The following is a 22451-nucleotide window of genomic DNA, read 5'->3' as shown; positions in this document are numbered from 1 at the left end:
CTCCTTTCCTTTATATATATATATATATATATATATATATATATATATATTATATATATCACGCTGGGTGATTTCGCATGGAATGACCCATATATATATATATATATATATGGGTCATTCCATGCCAAATCACCCAGCGTTTTTCCGACCATCACAAATATGGCTGAAAAAATTTCCACGCTTTTCTTGATGTTCAAAACTCGTTCTGCTCGTTTATTTCTGTTGCCAAAAATTTTCCCGCCTGTTTGTGAGAGTCTGTAGTTTTGCGCCGACTGAGCTAAAGGGCATCAAACAACAATTTTTTTCAAAGGGCGTTTATAGGATGCACTCAATAAAATGGTATTTCCGGCAAGCTAATGAAGTGATGTAACTGTAAAAATAATGACTTATTTATGTATATCGATTCTTCGAGGGCTTTTCGCACGAGCAAAATTGAATAAAGTTGCAAAGTTTGATATTTTTTTCCAGGAACAAGGCAAACTCAAAGGGTAGAAATTAATTATATACTGGAAGCCTGTTCGACATACTACAAAAGAAAAATAATTTAGTCGCTGAAGGTGTAGCAAATCGTCTGAAAAAAAAAATCGTGAATTTCACTTTTTTTGAGAAAAGCTTTCTATTCATCGTCAAAAAACTTGCCTTGGTGGTCGGACTAAAAATATGCACGATACTTCATTTGAAAGCTCTATGTATTAACTGAACATATACACAGTTATAAAAGGGTATTATTTTTTTAATTTGAGAAATATTTTTTTGAAATTTTGTACCTCCACCAGTTTTTCGCTGACGTAACTCAAGCGGCATGAAGCACTCGCAAAGGCCATCTTCAGCCCATGCCCACTGACCTGGGATGCAGACGTCAAGCATGGTGCTGTCTATAAAGCAACCCCATTTCCTTTTCCATTACTTTATAGACAGCACCATGTTTGACGTCTGCATCCCAGGTCAGTGGGCATGGGCTTAAGATTGCCTTTACGAGTGCTTCATGCCGCTTGAGTTACGTTGGCTAAAAGCTGGTGGAGATACAAAATTTCAAAAAAATATTCCTCAAGTTAAAAATATAATACCCTTTTGTAACTTTGTATATGTTCAGCTAAGACATAGAGCTTCCAAATGAAGTATCGTGCATATTTTTATTCCGACCACCAAGGCAAATTTTTTGACGATGAATACAGAGCTTTTCTCAAAAAAAGTGAAATTCGCGATTTTTTTTTTCAGACGATTTGCGAAACCTTCAGCGACTAAATTATTTTTCTTTTGTAAGGGCCGTCCAGAGGGCCCACGACGCGGCGGTGAGGCTTGGCCTCCCCGTCCCCACGTGGAAGCGGCCCGCGGCGCTGCCGCCCTGAACGGCTGCGGTGCTCCTCAGGACTATCTTAATAAAGTTCATTGTCTGTCTGTAGTATGTCGAACAGGCTTCCAGTATATAATTATTTCTGCCCTTTGAGTTTCGCTTGTTCCTGGAAAAAAAAATCAAACTTTGCAACTTTACTCAATTTTGCTCGTGCGAAAAGCCCTCGAAGAATCGGTATACATAAATAAGTCATTATATTTACAGTTACATCACTTCATTAGCTTGCCGGAAATACCATTTTATTGAGTGCATCCTATAAACGCCCTTTGAAAAAAATTGTTGTTTGATGCCCTTTAGCTCAGTCGGCGCAAAACTACACTCTCTCACAAACAGACGGGAAAATTTTTTGCAACAGAAACAAACGAGCAGAACGAGTTTTGAACGTCAAGAAGAGCGTGGAAATTTTTTCAGCCATATTTGTGATGGTCGGAAAAACGCTGGGTGATTTGGCATGGAATGACCCATATATATATATATATTAAAAGAGAGAGAGAGAGCAGGTGATTCTAATGAATAAGCTTTCTTGCAATTGGACCTGAGGTGGTTTCTTCTCCCTTCCGAATTGCTCATTTGTTCCTTAATGTGGATAAATACGGTATAGCCATTAGTTAGGGTCTTACCCGCAACCTTCTACAATCTCTACGTGGTGCTGGAAAGCCTACGAAGCGTGACGTTCGTTTAGTGTACGTGCCGTCGCGCGTGGCTGGGCGCTCATGTATTAACGCTAGGTTGAGCTTAGCGCGCTCCATGAAATTTACTTATTAATTTTATTCGCGTTAAGATTTTTTCCGCCTGCGCTGACGGACGTGCCTGACGCAGGCAGAGTTAGTTAACCTAATTGTCAGGCAGAGCATGTTTTATTGTTCTTTGTTTTTGCTGTTTCACGCCTCGTGCCATCAAAAGTGTGTGGCATGCGTCTCGGAGTTTTTTCCTTGATGTTGATGTACGAGTGTATAGAAAGAAATTGAGCGCGGTGCTAAGGATGACGACGCAAATTCCTTGACGTCCGAACGAAGCTTTCTTAATGACATAAAAAAAACAAGTAAATGTAAATAAAGACTGAATTTACGCATTCCGACATGTCACAACCCTGCACTCACTGTAAAATCTAAATGAACGACAAAAACGAGTTACACTTAACGTGTGCACCCGCACACATGGTAGCTTGGTAGACTGATGCTTCTATATAAGACAAATTTTTCATTTGATGTCGAATGATTTGTCGATAAAAAAAGCAAGAAACGTACTTGAAGCAGAACCAGTTGAGGTTCTGTTTCCAAGTACGTTTCTTGCTTTCGGTCAGCATGAGGCCATCGCCCACTCATATGAAATGAAGAGGACACTGCGTCATTTTGACGGACCACGTGGACGAGTGGATGGCAGTAGAGCGCCTTCCAAGTATGTTCTGTCTTCAGTTCCCTCACTTGCCTTGCATTTCAATGTGTATATTCGCCGTTAATGTGTTAATTGAGACTGTGAATCTCCTGTGGTACATACCCGCATAAAATGAACTGTGGAATGGGGGCATATGCCACACGTGACTGAGGGAAAGGATTTCATGAAGTACGCGACAGGCGTTTTGCGTTATTGATGTCATGACCAGTGACTCGTGTTCGCCATATGCTGATCAACTGCTATGGCAATTTTGGTATATCACAAGTTATGGGGACGACAAGGAGAGCGCCCAGACGTAGGCGGATAGATAGATAGATAGATAGATAGATAGATAGATAGATAGATAGATAGATAGATAGATAGATAGAGAGTATAGATAGATAGATAGATAGATAGATAGATAGATAGATAGATAGATAGATAGATAGATAGATAGATAGATAGATAGAGATAGATAGATAGATAGATAGATAGATAGATAGATAGATAGATAGATAGATAGATAGATAGATAGATAGATAGATAGATAGATAGATAGATAGATAGATAGATAGATAGATAGATAGATAGATAGATAGATAGATAGATAGATAGATAGATAGATAGATAGATAGATAGATAGGTAGGTAGGTAGGTAGGTAGGTAGGTGGGTAGGTGGGTGGGTGGGTAGGTAGGTAGGTAGGTAGGTAGGTAGGTAGGTAGGTAGGTAGGTAGGTAGGTATGTAGGTAGGTAGGTAGGTAGGTAGGTAGGTAGGTAGGTAGGTAGGTAGGTAGGTAGGTAGAAAGAAATGGCTGAAGTGACTGAGGTTCACTAAGAAATGCTTCGCATTTAAAAGCTATTCTAAAGAGAGAGAGAGAGAGAGAGAAAAAGGTTAAGTGAAAGGCAGGGAGGTTAACCAGAAGTTTTTCTATTTGCTACCCTGCTCTGGGGAAGGGTAATGGGGGATAGAAAGGTAAGGAAGGAAAAAGGAGTAAAAAAAACGCACACACACTCAAGCACGGGAGCATCATAGTCGTTTAGCGAGGTCGGTTGAGCGGAAAAACTTCAGCAGTGCCTTCGTCGCTTTCTGGTTAGAAGCTAGAACGTTCCGGCACTCCAAAATTGATTGTTCAGAAAGCGGCTGATCATCGAGGTGCGCTAGCGTTGCTGAGAGCTGTTGTCTTTGGGAGCTGTAGTGAGGGCAATGACACAGGACGTGCGCAATGGTTTCCTCGCTGCCACAGTGAGTACACGCAGAACTGTCTGCCATTCCGATTCGGCAAGCAAAGCTGTTCGTGAAATACACTCCAAGCCACAGGCGGCAGAGGACTGCTGTTTCGGATCGGTATAGTCCGGACGGAATTTGAAGTTGAAGTGATGGATCCAGACGGTGAAGGCGGGTATGCAGAAAACCGGACGTATTCCACATTGAATGCGTTAGATCACGTGCGAGAGAGCGACCTATCAGCAATGGAGCGACAAAGGGCATGACATAACTTTTCAGTGGCTTCCAGGCCACTGTGGCATCGACGGCAACGAACATGCCGATAATTCTGCAAGAGAGAGAGAGAGAAGTAACTTTATTGGCACCCGTCAATTAGATGACGGGGTAGAGGCGTCAGCCTAAACCCACACTCATCCTCCCTAACCGTCGACCAGGATCCCTTGGGACGTGGCGGCGGTTAGGGCGAGACCGATGACTAGCCGTTGAGCATTTTCCTCCTCAAAGAATGCTCAAGAAGGTGGCGTGCAGGAAGTCATTCCATTCCAACACGTGACAAAAATAAATATTGGGAAAAAATAAGGACATTCTGCCGTAAAGGGCACAGAACGGAGCTGAAAACTTAAGGTTTTTGTTTGTTTTTTTTCTTCTGGAGTAAAATAGTTTTAATTGAAGTAAAGACACTAGGCCAACGCTAAAAAAAAAGAGTAAAGATTTTTTTTTTTTGAGCCTGGTGGCACACTTGTCACCGCCCCGTTATAAAGGGGACGCTCATAGCATCCATCCATCCATCCATTATCACGAACCGACGCAGCATCAAAGAAAAGCTATTCTAAACATGAGAATGATAGATATGTGGATCACGCAACCAATTAATTTAGCAGTTACTAGTCGGCATCGGTTGTAGTCAAATACGCTGCACTGAAGCCGAAGCTGCTCAGTCTATTTAAGAATTTCGGTTTGCCACGACAATAAATAGTTGTAAACAAGTGATACTGTCTTTAGTTAAACAAATTTTCCTGCGAAAACGACGATATTTTTACCCGGCACTCCACAGTGGGTGAGTAGGGATCTATTTTGACCACATGCGATTCCTTAAAGTTAACCAAATCTGAGTACAAGGTGATTTTCGCATTTCGCCCCAAATGAATTCAGGCTGCCGTGGCCGGATATTCAAGCCAGTTCCCTCATCATGCTCAGCAGTGCATCGCCATAGCCGCTAAGCCCTAAAGCAAGGTCTATTATACTTTGGCACTGATACTGCTAGAAAATGAAAACTTTTATGACTGCGTTTCGGGTATTATCTTCTAAAGCCGTTGAAATGTCACACCGTCACTTGTAAAGGTCTTCGACATGCCCTGCTACGCGTGCATTTCTAGAATAACCTTGTTACTTAATTACACCCCCCCCCCTCAAACTCCGCTTCGCGCTGTTTTGCTGCTCTCTTGACTCTACAGCAACCCTTCTTTAAAGATAGAGTAAATATTCTGCCCCTACACGGTGGTCTAGTGGTTATGGCGCTCGACTGCTGATCCGAAGGTTGCGGGATCGAATCCCGGCCGCGGCGGCTGCATTTTCGATGGAGGCGAAAATGTTTGAGGCCCGTGTACTTAGATTTAGGTGACGTTAAAGAACCCCAGGTGGCCGGAATTGCCGGAGACCTCCACTACGGTGTCTCTCATAATCATATCGTGGCTTTGGAACGTTAAACCCGAGATATTATTATTATTATCGTAAATATTCTATAGGTTTTCCCTCGATCCACGACAGGCGTTGGAGCCTTAAATCATCATAACATAAAATGCTAGAAACATCGCATAACCGAGCTAGGTGATCTTGCACAAGTCGTATACTACCTGCCGTCGCTGCTCGAGCTAATATTGAAAGACAGGCATGCAAGCAAGTAGCCCCTTTCCCTACGCCTTCAATCTTTTACCTTGTGAAGCCAGCCAAAAGGGCAGAGAAGCTTAGTTGCAACCTTCGTGGCTCCCATCAAATCGATTAGGATAAACGACCACTCTTGTGTGCACCATGAATTCACGATGATGCCTTACAAGCAACCCACAGGAGTATGAAGTAAGCTGGATTTGCTTTTGATATAATCGATCGTTTCTGGGTCACCTGTTGTTGCAATCGCTGTAGCGAAGCCCGATAATATCGATGAAAGACCGAACCATAAGAGGGAGAGCATCGATGGAAGGCTACAACGCGTTGTTACGAAGCGGCGTGAAACTATTATTGAAGAATATGGCATGAGATGGCTCGGCTGGAGGAGGTCGTAGTTACATAGAGTCAAACCGATCTCTTATAATTAACAGAAGCAGTCTCAATTACGTGTTCTCCGATCGTCAGTAAGTTCGAGATAGTAATCACCGGGCTGATGAAGATACCCTGAGTGTATTTCCCAGCGCATCGTTTTTGTATTATACAGTGCAACAAAGAACACACGAAAAGAAATCTGCCTCTTTTCTTAGAAGTCGCCACTTTGGGCGCACAGTGTTGGCAGCAATTGTTGTATACGTGTATTCTCCTCTTGTAATCCCGCTCGCACGGTTCATAAGCCAAACGAGTGATGATATATTCTCCCCCGGCTTTCCTAACGACCTTCCTGCGCGGGCATTCGAATAGTGTAAGAAAGCAGAGTGGGTGCATCGCAGCCGCCGTCGGCAGTGTTGCCTTAAGTGCTCTAGCCAACTTTGGGCGCATATATTCTCTTTCAGGGACGCAATTTGGCGACGGAATTTTCCAGGCATCTCGTTCATTAGTGAAGCCGCGAGCTCCCTAATAAACTCTAGACGCGCTCATTAGACAGTCTGTGCCGCCGGAGACTGCTCCCCGCAGTAATCGCTTGCTGGTGCCGCAGATAGCCCCCTGCAGCCTTTGCCCATATGCGCACCTTTAAGACTCCCCCCTCTTAAAATAGAGTTAACCTTCATTAAGACAATGTTGAGGGATCTTTCGTTTTTTTTTGCCAGGAAGGTCGTTCGTTACCTAACATTTAGAAGTCCCTGACAACAGGGTCAGCCGCACTTGTTGCCTACGGTACGTAATTACGTACGCTGAGGAAACACGAGATAAATGCGAGCACGTCTTGCAGGAAAATCCCCTTGCACGGTTCGCAGTGATTCTAGGCTTCTTTGAATCTTGATTAGTGGATGCAAGTGCCGTTGGGGCTGCTGCTGGTGGAATACATTTTTCAGTGGTTCTCGAATTACTCGACTCGCATAGAAAATTAGCTGCCGAATGCCACGTGGAGGTTTTTAAGCAGCACTATGCTAAAGAAAACCTGTACAATTGCTATATTCGTTGCAAGCGGGCATATAACGAGGTATCTTGTTAATTTGATTACGTTCTGTGCGCCTCGTGTGTACGTGAGTGTGCGTGTCATTCATCACATCAAAAGTACACATTGGTTCTGACCTGGAAAAGCACTAGTTGCCTCTATTCAAATCTGAGTACATCCAAGGCGTGCAATGTCATGCGATCGTGCATCGTAAATATATATTCTGTTGAAGTACTTTTCTCACGGCTTGGCTGTCCGCTGGCTTCCATCGCTATTATTGGGTTCCTGTGCACCATATTTCTGTTAAATCTACGTGAGGCGCTGGACGGTAGTTGTAACCTAAACCAGGCGATGAGTGCACATTTTGTCTCAAGAAATCGAGATGAAAGCGCAGAAATGCTAAAGCTTCCTCTTTCTTTCCCTCTTTTGTTTTTTTTTAAAGCTCACCGTAAGCTTTATTGTCTTCCGCTGTAGATGTCGAACGAAACCACGCCGATGTGAGAAGCGCCGGTGAAAGCAACGCTTTCATAGCAGCTTAGTTCTCTAAAACAAAGAAACCGCCCCAGAAACTACAGCACGTCCGTGAGGAAAGTTCTGGCGTGACGCCTTCTCTTTTGCTTCATTTTGTTCTCTATTCTTACATTCGGCGATAAGAAGGCGAAAGAAAAGCGAAGAGCGATCGAAGCAGTTCTGCGCCTGCAGCCTCACCTCCTAATGGCGCGCGATCTATTACGCCTTCCCGTGTTGTAAGTAAGCTACACGGCGCTGGAAAACGACCCGCGCTAAAAGATTCAGCGGCCGCCCGCTTTTTTGGGGCGAAACTTCTCTGCCGCATTCCTTCAGAGACCCGTGGTATAGTGGTCGCTTCGAGGCAGTCGCCGCAAAAAGGGCACTCCCAGCGCGCCTGCGGATACCGCAGCCTTACATCATGCTGTCATACAGTGGAGGTTTACTGGAGAAAGTTTTGCTGCGTGCTGTGATTCATACATGCGTGCCTCGGTGTGGTTTCCTGTGTACGTGTGCGTGAGAGAGAGAAAGAGAGCGAAAGCAGTAAAGGAAAAGAACGAAAGGACTGATGAGAGCGCCAGCCAACTACTGGTATACACAACAGAGAATGCTAAAGAATAGAGTGGAGGAGAGAATGAAGGAATAGAGGTATCACTGATGGGTACGTCCGGAGGTAAACATTCAGGATTACCTACATACAGGCCCCAGTTATTTCTATCGGTCAACATCGGAAACTGCGGCAATTAGAGTGTCGTTGTCTGAGCTTGCGATGGATGCGGCTACAGTACTAGTACCTTTGTCATCGCGACTATTATTGAGTTTCCGTGATGTGACGCGGTGCTGAGTAGAAAGCGCTGACTGCGTAAGAACAGTTGCAATTGGAGGTGTTTCAATAGTGTACCCTCCTTAGTACAAACGACACATTAGGTTCTTCTTTCCAGCTATGTGTAACATGCTCAAGTCACAAGCCTTGATCATGGTTTGTCTATCACCTTGTTTCCTTGTTAATATTTCAGTCGTCTTTTTTCTCGTTCTCACTCTCTCTCTCTTGCTCACTTTCGCAAGTTTCATTGTTCGCTACTTGATAGTAACGGAAAACCTGCATTTATCATGACATTTCCCATTGTGATTAAACACTGTCTCCCCTTGGTGGCGAAAAATACCGACTACCTCGCAGTTTCTAAATCCAAGCACCTCTTGCGTTCACTTGACGGAAATGAGCCACCAGCGTTGAAAATCCTGCGCACGCTGCAGCGCGCAGGATTCAAAGCGGCAGCCACTGGTGCGTACACGATGAGGTTTCCCTCGCTGCCAGTGCCTCAGATCTTATTTCCGTTCCGGCAAAAGTGGGCCCCCTAGATGGCGCTGGCGACTAAGATGCGCCCCGTCGCAGACGCGCGAAAGTACGGGAGGAAGGAAGCCGGGCGGTGTGAAGTTGCGGTCTTCCCAGAAGAAACAATCCCTGCGTATTGGAAAGGCAGCCACGGGAACCCCGGCTCGGGCTTCCGGTATTCCGGAGACCATTTATTTCGCAAATCTTTCAACTATTCTCAGGCGAGCGCTGAATAAGCAGGCTCAACTCATGCGCAAACAGCCCCTAACTCGAACCACCTTCCGGTTTGTACTCACTTTTTTTTTTCAAACGCTCTATGAAGCTCCTACTGGTTACTTTATGTCCCCACCCCCCTCCAAGCTCTAGTTCTCCCAGTCTTCGTTTCACGAATTCCCTGCGCTCTGTTTTGGCGAAGTGATCACGGCGAGGGTTTGAAGAGAGCAAATGAAAACGTCGCCGGCCAGCTACGTTGTAATCTTCTAAATGCAGTCTCGGAAATGTCGTCTCGCTGTGCATGCAGGCGCGGCGCACCCAACGTTCGCATAATAAAGCAGCTATGCTTTACTTACTCTTCTCCAAGCACCGCCGGTTTATCTTTGAAATGAAAAAAAAAACAATGCAGAAATAAAATAGACGTTTAAGACGCTTGAATTGGGTTTTGCGTGGCCGACTCGATTTTCCATTCGTCCCAGAAGCCGTTTTGGGCTAGAAAGATAAAGAGAAGACAAATGATGCAATCCTGCCGGCATGGAAATCTTGGTGCAAATAGCCTCTTTTTTTTTTTCATTTAGCCCGAACACTAAAAGAAAAGAAATGCACAAGATACAGCGCGAGAGAGAATCGATAGCTTGTTTGTATATCGCGCCACTTCAGGAGCATGCTTAAAGGCTAATACTAGAGCATTGAGGTCGATGCACTAATGTTTTACAATGGACCATCTTCAGTCCACTTTAGCCCAACTTAATTTTGCCTTTAATGGTGTGCTAGTTGAGAGAATGATTTGCATAGGGCTTTTACTTCTCTAGACATGTGTCAATTTATGTTCTTTCTCTAGCACATAAAGCGATATTTCTGCTTCGAGCTGCACACCGCGTTCAGTTCACTCTTGTTACAGTTTGTTTTTAGGTGTTGAAGTGGTAACAAGCAGTCGATTCCTTGTAGACCGTGGGGCTGCTGACGTACGCACATATATATATATTCCGAGTGTTTGTTCTTGTTTACTACACTGCTATCGCCACCTTTCCGATCAGAATTATTTCCAGAGTACACGGAGAGAGAGAAAGAGAAGTGGGTGATAGGCAGAGACAGGTGGGGGGGGGGGGAAGGGTTGAGCACGATATAAACGTTTGGCTTTCTACCCCACGCAAGGAGGAAGGCGAAGGGCAAAAGAAAGGCTGAAAGAATGGGCGGCAACAGCGGGGAATCGCGAGAAGCACGCGAAACATGAAATAGAACTGAGGAACGGGAGAACTAGAAATTTTTCTCATAGGCTACTACCATGTAAAGAGTTCAGTAACGCTCGATGCTGCTGGAGTAGCGTCCCCATTGCTCGTCGGCTCACAAGGCAGTTAAAGCACTTTTGCTCTTTTTGAGGACTACGGGAGTAAGTGAACGCCTTTGACTATTGTTCAGTGCTACCGCAACATACGCGTCGGGGCATTTACTGATATTTTCCATATTTCCTTCTCTCTCTCTCTCATCTTTATACTTCCCTTTACCATTCCCCCAGCATAGGGTAGCCAACCGAGCATGTGCCTCGTTAATCTCCCTGCCTTCTCTCTTGTTTTCTTCATTCCTTCCTTACTTCCTTGACCAACTGTTGGTCCTACGAATGTTCAGCTTGGCATTCCAGGTCTGCGCACTTTTAGAGTGGCCATGTCGTCGAGGCGGACCAACTCGACTGCTATTGGCTGCATGTGCGTGGTATATCGACGACATCGGCAAAGAACATGATCGATAGCTTCGTCGCCGCCCTGGTGATCACAACTGGCGCTAACTTCCATCTCGATGAGCAAGGCAAATGATTTCCTAAAATGGGCACGATCGGCATAATACTCCTATCTTGAAATGGGCCAAAAAATAAAAAAAGCACTAGGGGACACACACCGAGGCAATAACAAGCTATGATAAAAAATTAGGTTTTATTCATTGGTGCTGTAACTTGGAATTCCTACGCATAATTCTCAATCTGTTACACTCTTTTTCTTTTGTCTTTTATTATTGGATTATTTTTAGTCATCTGATGCTACAATGTCTCACTTTTCAACCGTTGATTTCTTCGTGTTCCTTTTTCGTCTTTTTTTTTTACCTTTGCTACGCTAGGAGGCCTTGCTATCGCGGACGAACGACTCCGACACGGTTTTTATGGGCACATTTTCTAAAAGCGGGCATTCTTATGTACAGGCAAAAATTGAAGATTCGTGGATTGAGGTGTGGCTTCTAGTGCTATCTTCTAACAGCTTCCATTCATGTGTGGATATGAAGAATGAAAGCACAACCTTCCACATTTATAGGAGCTGGCGAGAAAAAGAAAAGAAAAAAGAAAGAAAAGAAAATATGGGTGCCGTTAGCCGGAGGCGTCTGCGGTAACTAAATTGCCTGCACGATCCAAAGGGAGGCCGAATTCAGATAATGACCCTGGAGAGAAGAAACACCTGTTGAATAATTAATGAGAGGGGAACTGTATGGGCGTTTACTGCAGTGCGAATTATAAAAAGAAAAAAAAAAGGTCACAGTTTCGCCGCAACGGCGAAGCGATGAATGCGATAGCAATAAACTGGATTGTAACGCGAAGAACGGAAAGCAGCTCGAAATTGCCAGCGCGTCGCTCGAGCCCAAAGGACGCACGAAAAGAACGCACACAGGACGAGCGTGAACTATCATGCGTCACAGCTCGACACTGGAAGCGCACTGCTCAAATATAAAGCAGGACGCGCGAAACGAACGAACAGGTACAGGACGAGCGCGAACTGTCACAGTTGTTACTTATTTCTGTTGAACTGCGCGCTCGTTTCGCAAACGCGGCCGCTGCGAAGTGACCTTCGTACGCTCTGTGGCTTCAGCGCGGTGGTGGTGCTGGTGAAAGCATTTATTGACAGAATTTCTGCGGAGAAGCTCCGGGTGTGGAGGTTCTTCGGACATCGTGAAGACATACAACCGCCCGCTCCACCCCCCCTCCCGGACGCCCCCATTCTTTCCTCGAGATAAGCGCACGAAGGCGACCACGCCCTGTAGGGCGAAGACCAGCGGCGTTCGCAGGAGCGGGGCGATGATGTTTAAAGCGCGCAACGCGCGCACGACGTGCCATCTATGTGGCGAATAAGAAAGCATGCTGAAGGAAATGGTGTATATAAATAGCTCGCCGTTAGCAGGCTGAAAGACGGTACTGTTGGTGGCGTAACCGTCTAACGCCGCTCGCTGGAAAGCGAGATGTCGCCCGTTCGATTCCGCGCGTCAGAAAGCTGTTCTGAATTATTTTTCTTTGTGGCTTCTATATATATATATATATATATACGGTGCATGACGGCGGCGACGGCGACGGCAAAAATCAGCCGAGACTGTCCATATAATTGCTATCGCATAATAAGCAGGAGAATAGCAAAAAAAGATGGTTGATTCCTCCGTCATAGGAATCGGAATAACAGGAAAGTAAAGCGTGCCCTTACAGAAGTAACTGAATGTTTACTGTACATTGATATGCACAATGTTTCAACCATGTATATTGATGTCTGGCAGCTATAGCACCGTTTAACGCGGATGCGCCCACTTTGATGATTGGTGGTACCTCTCCATTCCGACGACTAACGTGCATGTATATGATTAAACAAACCCATGTAGTAGCTGTAGTAGTTAACGGTGAAAGCGTAATCAGAGAACGACGTGTGATAGCAAGAAGGGCGTCGCACAATTGACGCATAACTTGGTCGCCATCCCTCGGCATGTTAGAATGTGATTGAACACCAAGGCCGGACTAGAGGGGAACGCAAAGGGCGTCATGCCGCCCTGGTAGCCGGGCCGCGATTTTTCTCGGGGCGAGCGCGTGAGCGGGGAACGCGGTGTTACAGCCAGGTGAGGCAGGCGCGCGTCGCAGAGCTATTTTAGGGTGTTACGTATTCGGCGGCTGGACGACAGACGACTCAAGCAGTGCCAGGAAGACAATCCCAGTTTATTCACCTTGCGACGCGTTTTTAAGCGCTACGCAGCCAATCGCAGGTTGGCACGAAAGAAAAAAAATCAGCAAGATAACAGCAAGCGGGGCAATGTTATCAGAAAGCCCCGACGTGGAAAGAGGGCGAGCACTGCAAATGTTACGACCCGGCCAAAGCTACCCATAGCGGAAGGCGTTCAAGAGGATGACGCTTCATGAACGGCTGGAGGTGGGAACAGGTAGCCAACACGTGGGCAGGTTTGTCCAAGCACAGCACTGACACGTTTCGCACGGTTATATTGTCTTTGTGCATGGTGTGGGTGAAGACGCTGAGGTGCATGGTGGCACTGGTCGTTGAAGTAGCCACCGCAGAAGGAAATGGAGGTGGCATTGCGCGTCTTCTGGTTGGAACACGCCGGCGAAGATTGGCATTAAAGGCCAAGAGGAGGCAATGTTCAGAACGGGCACCACTCGCCGAGTGTCGATTGGCTGCAGCACGGGAGTTGGCTGCAGGCGCCTGAAGCAGGGTCGATCTCGCCATCCGGCACGACAGGATCTGAAATGGCTCAGTGGACGAGCGGCAGAAACGCAGAAACTACGTCAAAAGCAACTTGGCGCCCAAGCTTAGAAAAGCCCGACAGTTGATTTCACTGGGAGCAGATAACGTGAAAGCCGAACACGAAAAAAAAAATACTTGCGCCAAGTTGCATGCACACAAATAAAGAAACAAGGAACACTTATTAGGTTCGGCTAAGGCAGTCAGCATTAGAATGATGTTTGCCTTTCTTGTGCCGCACCGAGAAATCAAATTGCTGAAGTGCTAGACTCCAACGCATCAAGCGGCTGTTTTTGTTTGACATTTGATTCAACCACACTAAAGGTGAGTGATCAGTTTCAAAAACAAATGAGGAGCCTTTGAGGTAACACGACAGCTTTTCGAGAGCCCAGACCAAGCAAGCACATTCTTTTTCAGTTGTACTGTAGGCTTGCTCGCGTGATGTTAGCTTTCGACTGGCGTAGACAACAGGATGTTCCTCGCCCTTTTCGTTCACTTGACTTAGAACAACGCCCATTCCGCGGTCACTGGCGTCACACTGAACTAAAAATGGAAGAGAGTAATCTGGTGTCACGAGGACCGGTTTGCTGACAAGAATCTTTTTGATCTCAGCAAAAGCATCTTTACGGGCCTTATTCCAACGCACAACAGTTGGCTCAGTTTTGCGCAGTGCGTCTGTGAGAGGACTAGCGATATTTGCGAAGTTGGGAATGTAGCTTCTGTAGTAGTCAGCTAAACCCAAAAAGGAACGCAAGTTAGTCTTTGTTTTCGGCAAAGGAAAGCTAGTGATTGCTTCAACTTTTATTTCGGAAGGATGTCGCTTCCCTTGGCCAACAACATGCCCCAAGTAGTGGACTTCAGAGCTCGCAAGACGACATTTGGCGAGTTTGAGAGTCAAGCCTGCCTCGCGTATTCGAAGGAATACCTGCTACAGATGTTCCAAATGCTGTTGCCAGGTGCTCGAAAAAAACAGCTATATCGTCAAGGTACGGAACAGCGAATGACACGGCTCCTTTGAGCACTTCATGCATTAACCTTGAAAATGCGAAGGGTGCATTCTTGAGGCCAAAAGTGAGCACAAGAGGGCGATATGTGCCTGTCGGTGTCATGAAAGTGGCGAGCTTACTGGCGTTTTCCGTTAGTGGCACTTGCCAGAAACCGCGTACCAAATCTAACGTAGAAACGTACCGTGCCGCGGACACTTTCTCGATCAAGGCCTCAACGTTTGGAATGGGAAACATCTTTGTTTTTGTTATCGCATTCAATTTTCGATAATCGATGCAGGGTCGCGGTTCCTTGCCTGGACTTTCTACAATAAACATAGGTGACACATACTCGCTTTCTCCTGGCACGATTAGACCCAGTGTCAACATGTTTTGAACACAATCGTTCAGGATCTCCTCGTGACGGGGTGAAAATCTGTGCATCCTGGTTCGGAAAGGTTGGTTGGATGTTAACTCAATGTCGTGCTCCACGAGATTTGTCCTGCCGGGAGAGGGACTAAACAAGTCGCTGAAGTTGCGCACAAGCAGTTCCAACTCCTTTCTTTGCTTGTCAGTTACAGAAGCTTGTTTAGTGACAGATTCGAGTATCTCTTCTGTTGATGGGGAAGAGCAAGGGCTTGGCACTTGGGGTAGAGGAACGTTGATCTCTTCAGGCTCGTTAAGGACAATGCTCAACGTCTCAGTTCGTTCGATAAAAGGCTTCATTAGATTGCAGTGATATATCGTCACATCATTGCGTTTACCGGGCGTCGTTACCAAGTAATTGGTGTCGGAGAGCTTTTGTTTAATCGTGACCGGCCCATCCCATGCTACTTCCAGTTTGTTTGCCTTTGACGACCGCAGAATCAGCACTTTGTCGCCTTCCTTGAAGGTTCGTGCGCGTGCGGATCTGTCGTAGTACACCTTTGAGCGTTGCTGCCCTTCTGCCATGTTTATCTGCGCCAGTTCTTGCGATTCACGTAGGCGCTTCAACAAGGTCAGCACGTACTCGACAACTGATTTGTCTACGAACTTGTCTTCCCACTTTTCTTTCAACAACGTTAGCGGGGAGCGAAGCGCTCGACCGTAAACAAGTTCCGCCGGCGTGAACCCAGTCGCTTCGTGAGTGACGGAGCGCAGAGCAAAGAGCATTGCGGGAACAGCTTCGTCCCAGTCGGCGCCTTTCTCGAAACAGAGCGCACGCAGAATGCGCTTCATTACAGAGTGAAGTTTCTCGACTGAATTACTTTGCGGATGGTAGACTGAGCTGTCGTGAACGGATATGCCGCATTTCTTCAAGAACGTCGTGGTGAGCGCGCTTGTGAACACAGAACCTTGGTCGCATTGGATTTCACTAGGAAATCCAATTCTTGCAAAGACGCCCAGTAGCGCGTTTACAACTGTAGTGGAGCTTAATTCGGGTAACACCACTGCTTCCGGAAACTTCGTAGCAGGGCAAATGAGTGTTAGCAAGTATTTGTTGCCCGCCGCTGTTACTGGTAATGGACCTACAATGTCGACAACTAATCTGCGAAAGGGTTCGCCAATCAAAGGCACTTGGACCAAAGGTGCTTTGAGTTTTTCGTTTGGCCGCCCAGTCCTTTGGCAAACGTTGCAGGAACGTACCCAGTTCTCAGATTCTTTGAAGCACATCGGCCAGTAGTAGTCGTTCAATAATCTGCTCTTGGTCTTGTTGATGCCTAAATGGCCAGCCCAGCTATTTATTTATTTATTATTTATTTTTAAATACTGCAGCCCAATACAGGGCTATTGCAGGATTGGGGTACATACAATAGGAAAGAATAACAGTAACAGCACAACAAGTTCTTCTTCAGAACAAATATCGCCACCTCTTGAGCACAACCGGGTACATAAATGAAAAGAAGAAGAAGAAAAAAAAAAGGACAACAATGTCATTCAAGTGCCTCCAAAAAATCTGACATATTCATTTCACGAACAGAACCGGGTAGAACGTTCCAGTAGACAATAATTTTCGGAAAAAAAACTGTATTTGAACATATTAGTACGTGCGAAGAATGGCCTTATGTTAAGATTGTGACCATGTCTAGTTGCAAGAGCATTAGCATACACGATGTAATTATCATTAGATAGCCGGCATGATGAATGAACATAAGAGTGCAAAAGTTTCAAAGAGTCAATATCACGCCTAGCGCACAATGGAGATAACTTCAAAGATTTCATTGCAGATGAGGGCGAAAAATCATGGTCATAGCGATGAAAAATGAAGCGAACAGATTTCCTTTGGACAGATTCAATTTTATTCACGTCACACACTTTGTATGGATTCCACACACACGAAGCGTACTCTATATAGGGCAATCAGTGTTTTGTACATTAGTAATTTGGTGGATTTTTGGCGATGCAGATGATGTACGTCTAAGTAACCTAATTTTTTAATGCTTTAGATGTAATGTAATCTATGTGATGCGACCATTGCATGTTGTATGTGAACATAGCGCCAAGGTATCTGTATGTCTGTGCTCGGGGAACTGCGATGTTGTTGAAGGAGTATGCATATTGTGATGGAGAATGGCTGTTCGTGAAAGACAAAACTACTGTTTTTTGGAAGTTTATCTGCATCTGCCAATCCGAGCACCAAGAACAAAACTGCGAGAAAGAATCTTGAAGTATGGCATGATCATTAGGAGAAGTAATTACCTGGTAAAGTACACAGTCGTCGGCGTACAGGCGAACTTGGGACCTAATATTGCTGGGAAGGTCATTTATAAAAATCAGAAATAATAGGGGACCGAGAACGGAGCCCTGTGGGACACCAGATGTAACTTCTACTGCTGCCGAGGACTTGGAATTGAATGAGGTGAATTGAGAGCGCGAGTTTAGAAAGCTTGCTAACCAGTCAATTAATTGCGGATTATTTAAAAGTACCTCTAGTTTACCTATAAGCTTGCTGTGTATAACGGTGTCGAAAGCCTTCGAGAAATCTATAAATATTGCATCAATTTGATTACCAATATCTAAATTACTAATAATATCATGTGAAAATTCCACCAGTTGCGTTATTGTGCTGAAGCCGCGACGAAATCCATGTTGTGTGCAGGACAGAAGATTATTCGATTCAAGAAACTCAGTTATGTGTTTATGAATGATGTGTTCGAGCAGCTTTCCAGAATTGGAAGTAAGTGATATGGGTCTATAGTTGGAGAGGAGTTGTCTGTTTCCTGATTTATGCAGAGGCAGGACCTTGGCTAACTTCCAGGACTCGGGGACTGTACTGTATCGGGGACTGACTCGGGGGACTGACTGTATCGCTGTGAACCAAACCCAAAAGAGCAACTCGATACTTTTTGGGAACGACAAGCTGTTGAAAGGTTCTGCCTTTCTTGTTTTTGAATGTTCTGTACAAAATGCCTTCTTTGACTATGAACGACACGGCTCCTTTTTGTTTCCGTTTTGATTTTTCCCAGCACGTCTTCAGCGACTCGTCGTTTGCCTGCTCCATTTTGAGAGCGCTTTTATCTAACTTTGCTAGAAGCTGAAAATTTTCACTGACTGGGTTTATCGCTTCACGTGGGAGCGCATTACCGACGGGAGTGCTGTTATCAATGGCTGGCGCGACACAAATTGGCGTCGACAGGAACAGTTTCGCTTGGTGCAGTAGCTTGTGTCGGTTCAGTCTGGTCTGGAATTTCCGTGGTACGGGTAGCGCTGGTAGCTTGCGCTCTTGTTTGGGACCTCGTGACGACCATTACAGGGTTAGCATTAAGTTCCATTCCTGCATTTTGAAAGTCCCTGATTGATCGGTTAGAAAAAATGTAGGGAATTTTCTGAGGGAGTTTATCGGAAACCGCTGCATCCTTTTCGAATGTGCCGAAGGCGCCCGTCACTTCGACTCTGGCTACCGGCAAACACTTCATGTCTGGCTCTAGTGCCTGGCGTACCCATACACATGAACCTGTTAGGTTCTCGGGCTTAACAAATGACGGGAGGACGATATCAAATGTTGCTCCTGTGTCGCGCAGAACCTTGCAACTGATGCCGTTCACCTTCATGTCATATGTGTAGGGCAAGAGTAAATCGCTCTCTTCGGTTAGCAAATTGACGGAAACTGCTGGTTGTCGGCAACCGACTGCGATGTGACCCGGTTGTTGGCATTTATAGCAGACCAGCGGTTGTTTTTCTTCGAACTTGGAACTTTTGGGTTCACTTGTGTTGGCTGCATGCCCTTGGGCTGGAACACTGTCGCCTGGCTTCCCTTGGTTAGTTTCTTTCGTTCCTTTCTGAAACTTCTTGAATGCTCCTGACGGCTTCTTTCGTTGTTCTTCCGAACTTTCCATTCTACGGGAACGGTACTCGTCCGCCAAGCTGGCTGCCGTTTGCAAAGTCTCTACGTTTGGCTTGTCCTGAATCCACAGGCGCATTTGGTCCGGAATGGACGCATAAAACTGCTCGAGCGCAAACAGTTCAATCAGACGTTGCTTGTCCTCGTATGCGTTGGCGCTCTTAAGCCATTCCTCTAACAAGCTCATGGATCTGTAGGCGAATTCTGAAAACGACTCCCCTTGGCCACGCCTCGTATCACGGAACTTCATCCTCAAGGCTTCTGTTGACAAGCTGTACCTTCGCCTCAACTGAAGTTTCACTTTGTCGTAATCATGAGCATCTCCATCTGGCATTCTCGCGATTACATCGGCTGCCTCATTTGGAAGCAATGTCAACAGGCGTTGCGACCAAGTCTCTTTTGCAAGTGCAGCTCTTGTACACGCCCTCTCAAAGTTGACGAGATACGAAGTGATGTCACTGCCAGCCTTGAAAGGTTGCATGTATCCTCGCATATCGAAACTGTCATTGCGTTCAAGGTTATGCAGTTGCATCTCTTTTAACTTCAGTTCTACTTCTCGTTCTTTGAGTCTTTCCGAGACTGCCCTCCAACACTCCTCGACTTCGTCATCGTTTGCTCCGCATTTGGATATCGCTTCGATAATTGCAAGCTTCCGCATAGACTTCTGTACAGGGATACCGAGCTCTTCAGCTAGCAGCACTAGGTTGGGTTTCGTTAACGACGTGAGGATCATGACTGCTGTTAACAAGTGCTACCCTGATATGTACTACTATTTAGCAAAGTCAACAACAAATACAAAAGAACCTCGACGACCAAGTAAATGCTGCTAATGCTCCCAATGAAGTCAAGCAAGCCGTGCTCTCACCAAACCGGACGCCAAGGCCGCCATCGACGTGCGCTCCATACCGCCGCCACCGCTGCCACCAGCTGTTACGACGCTCCTTAAAGCGGCACCCGTTCGTCCCCGTCGTAGTGCATAACCAGTCTTAACGCTAGTACCAGATCTTGACCTCCAAGGTGGTGCCGGTGGGAGATTTCTCCTGTGCGTTGTTGAACAATAAAAAATTCGCAGCGTGCGCGTTAACTAAAAGCCGAATTCTTCTGTCTCTCATTCCCCATTAGCAGCCATTGGCATATTACAGTAGGAAACGTTAGTATAAGTATAAGTGTAAGTGTTAGCTAAAAGCCGACTTCTTCTGTCTCTCATTCCCATTAGCAGCCATTGTTTACCTCCAAGGTAGTGTCTGGTGAGATTTCTCCTGTGCGTGATTAAACAATAAAAATTTTGTTCAAAACGCCGTTGATTGATGAAATAAACCAACGAAAGACGCCAGATGTATTCTAAAAGCAAAACGAAAAGACGCCAGATGTTTCTAAAGCAAAACGAAAAGACGCCAGCGGCTTAACGAAAGACGCCAGATGTTTCTCCTCTCCTACATGTTTAAAACGCTGAGGTCTTTTTTCTGCGATTGTCCGCAGTATAGAATGTTCACATACAATCCATTTGCAAGGCGTTCAGCTTGTTGAACGACCGGTTTCTGTCGGAAGAAGGAATTGTGCTACTTCACCAACAGAACTTAGCGTCGCATCAGAAGGCCTTTCAAGCACAGCTGCACCTATTGCGGACGCATTGTATTGAAAAGACAGTTGGAGCTGTAGTTATTGAACTATATAATTCTGTCATTATTATTTTGATTTTACTCTACGATGTGATAATCTATATAAATATTGATGAAAATCTTAGCGATATCTGTGGCAAGGTGTTGTTTCGAGCTTGTGTTGTTGTGTTTTTTCTGATGCTTCGCTCTGACTGCTTGCGTTTTGCTTCTCAACCTGATAACGTGCAGATTTACAGTATTTTAACGCACCACGTTATTTATATTGCTGTTTGAAAATAGCAGTAGCTGTGAATGAAAACAAGAGCGCGTGGAAATTGTGATTGTCGTAATTCGCGTTGCATCAGGTTGTTCTCATTTGCTTTCTAACGTAATGATGTGTCCGTTGAACAAGCCATGAATTTATAGTACAGCTGAAAATTCTAAAAAGAAACAAATATTGTTTTGCTATTTTACAGGTTCGGTGATGCCATTCGTTCTCGACTACAGCGATCCATTTATGACTGACTCTACCTGTGAGTAATTTATTTATGTGTGCGCGTTCTTGAAGCATGTCTACACCAGAATGTTCAAATATCATGAAGCTAACGTTTCTTTTGCAAGATCTTTAAGCAAATTTTTATAACTGAAGTTTGAGGGTTTTTCCATCTTTAAGCTTAGCGTAGTTTAAAATGAATTACCTTCACTTCGTGCAGGTTAAGAAACGCCGTCATTGCCACACAAAACGTATAAAACTTCAGCGTCCCAACATAAAAAGCAGCATTAAAAATTGCGCCAGACTTGACGAACAGTGGTTTCGACCCTAGCGTTCTTCGTCCCCAGAAGAACAAGAAGATCTTTAATGACAAGAAGGACGAGAGCTTTGTCCCCACTTTTCGCTACAGCTCTTCTCATGAGAGAGAGAGATAAGATTCTTTAATGAAATGCCCGGAGAGGTTAGCCTGGTTTGTCGCCTGGCTTGCTACTCCAGGCTGTCGGGTGATTATGGTATATACAATGATCACATATGCACCATATACACAAAAATAGTACACACAGTCACAAACACACATATATACATAAGAAGAGTCCTTCACAGGCTTTGGTTAAGCTGAGTGTTCCTCAAAAACGCCAAGAGCGCTTTTGTGCTGCGCATCGCACAACTGCTGAGAAGGTGCCGCAGCTCCAAGCTCGAGCCGCGTTGCAAATGAAGTGCCTCCTTCAGAATCTGTCGTTCTGCGTCGTAATGGGAACAGTCGCAGAGTACGTGCTTTAGGTTTTCCCGAGTGTTCATAAACAATTGTTTATGTTGTTTCTGTAACCCCCCTGCTGTAACGCCTTTGGGCAATGCGGGGTAACCTTTGAATAAAGAATAAAGAAAGAACATGTGGTGCACGTGGGTGAGTCCGACTGCCTGATCTTGTGCTTGAAGTATTTCGTGTAGGCAACGTCGAGTCTCAGCCGGTGAATGCAAGTTTCATCTTGTCTGGTTAATCCCTGTGGCACATGAAAGCTACACGTCGGGTCTATTCTGTGCAGCGGTTCGTACTGGTTGTTGGCATCGCTCCATATTGTTCTCTGCAGATTACGCGCGAACGCAAACATCAGAATCGCTGCGTCTTTTCTTGAAAAAGGAATTTCAATTTCCTCAGATGCTGTGTCATGTGCAGCTCTGGCAGCGGAATCAGCTCGAACATTCTCTTGTCATGGTCTACCAACTAGCCCAAGCCGCCATGTGGTGGTGTTAGGTTTCACCGGCAGCAGTTGATGACTGA

The 22451-nt window shown here is 45.4% G+C and overlaps 1 protein-coding gene across 1 annotated transcript in view; it reads left to right on the top strand.

Annotated features, from left to right (window-relative positions):
• The window catches only part of LOC119393594 (nephrin), a 198716-nt gene that overhangs the window by 85847 nt on the left and 90418 nt on the right, over window positions 1-22451 (top strand). Inside the window, exon 3 of the mRNA XM_037660703.2 lies at window positions 21156-21212. The gene's annotated coding sequence lies outside the window, so the exon portion shown is untranslated. The remainder of the gene's footprint in view (window positions 1-21155; window positions 21213-22451) is intronic.

This window comes from Rhipicephalus sanguineus, chromosome 5, assembly GCF_013339695.2.
Source record: "Rhipicephalus sanguineus isolate Rsan-2018 chromosome 5, BIME_Rsan_1.4, whole genome shotgun sequence".
NCBI lineage: Eukaryota > Metazoa > Arthropoda > Arachnida > Ixodida > Ixodidae > Rhipicephalus > Rhipicephalus sanguineus.
Note: the sequence above shows the minus strand (reverse complement) of the source record. Positions and strands in the feature narration are given on the sequence as shown.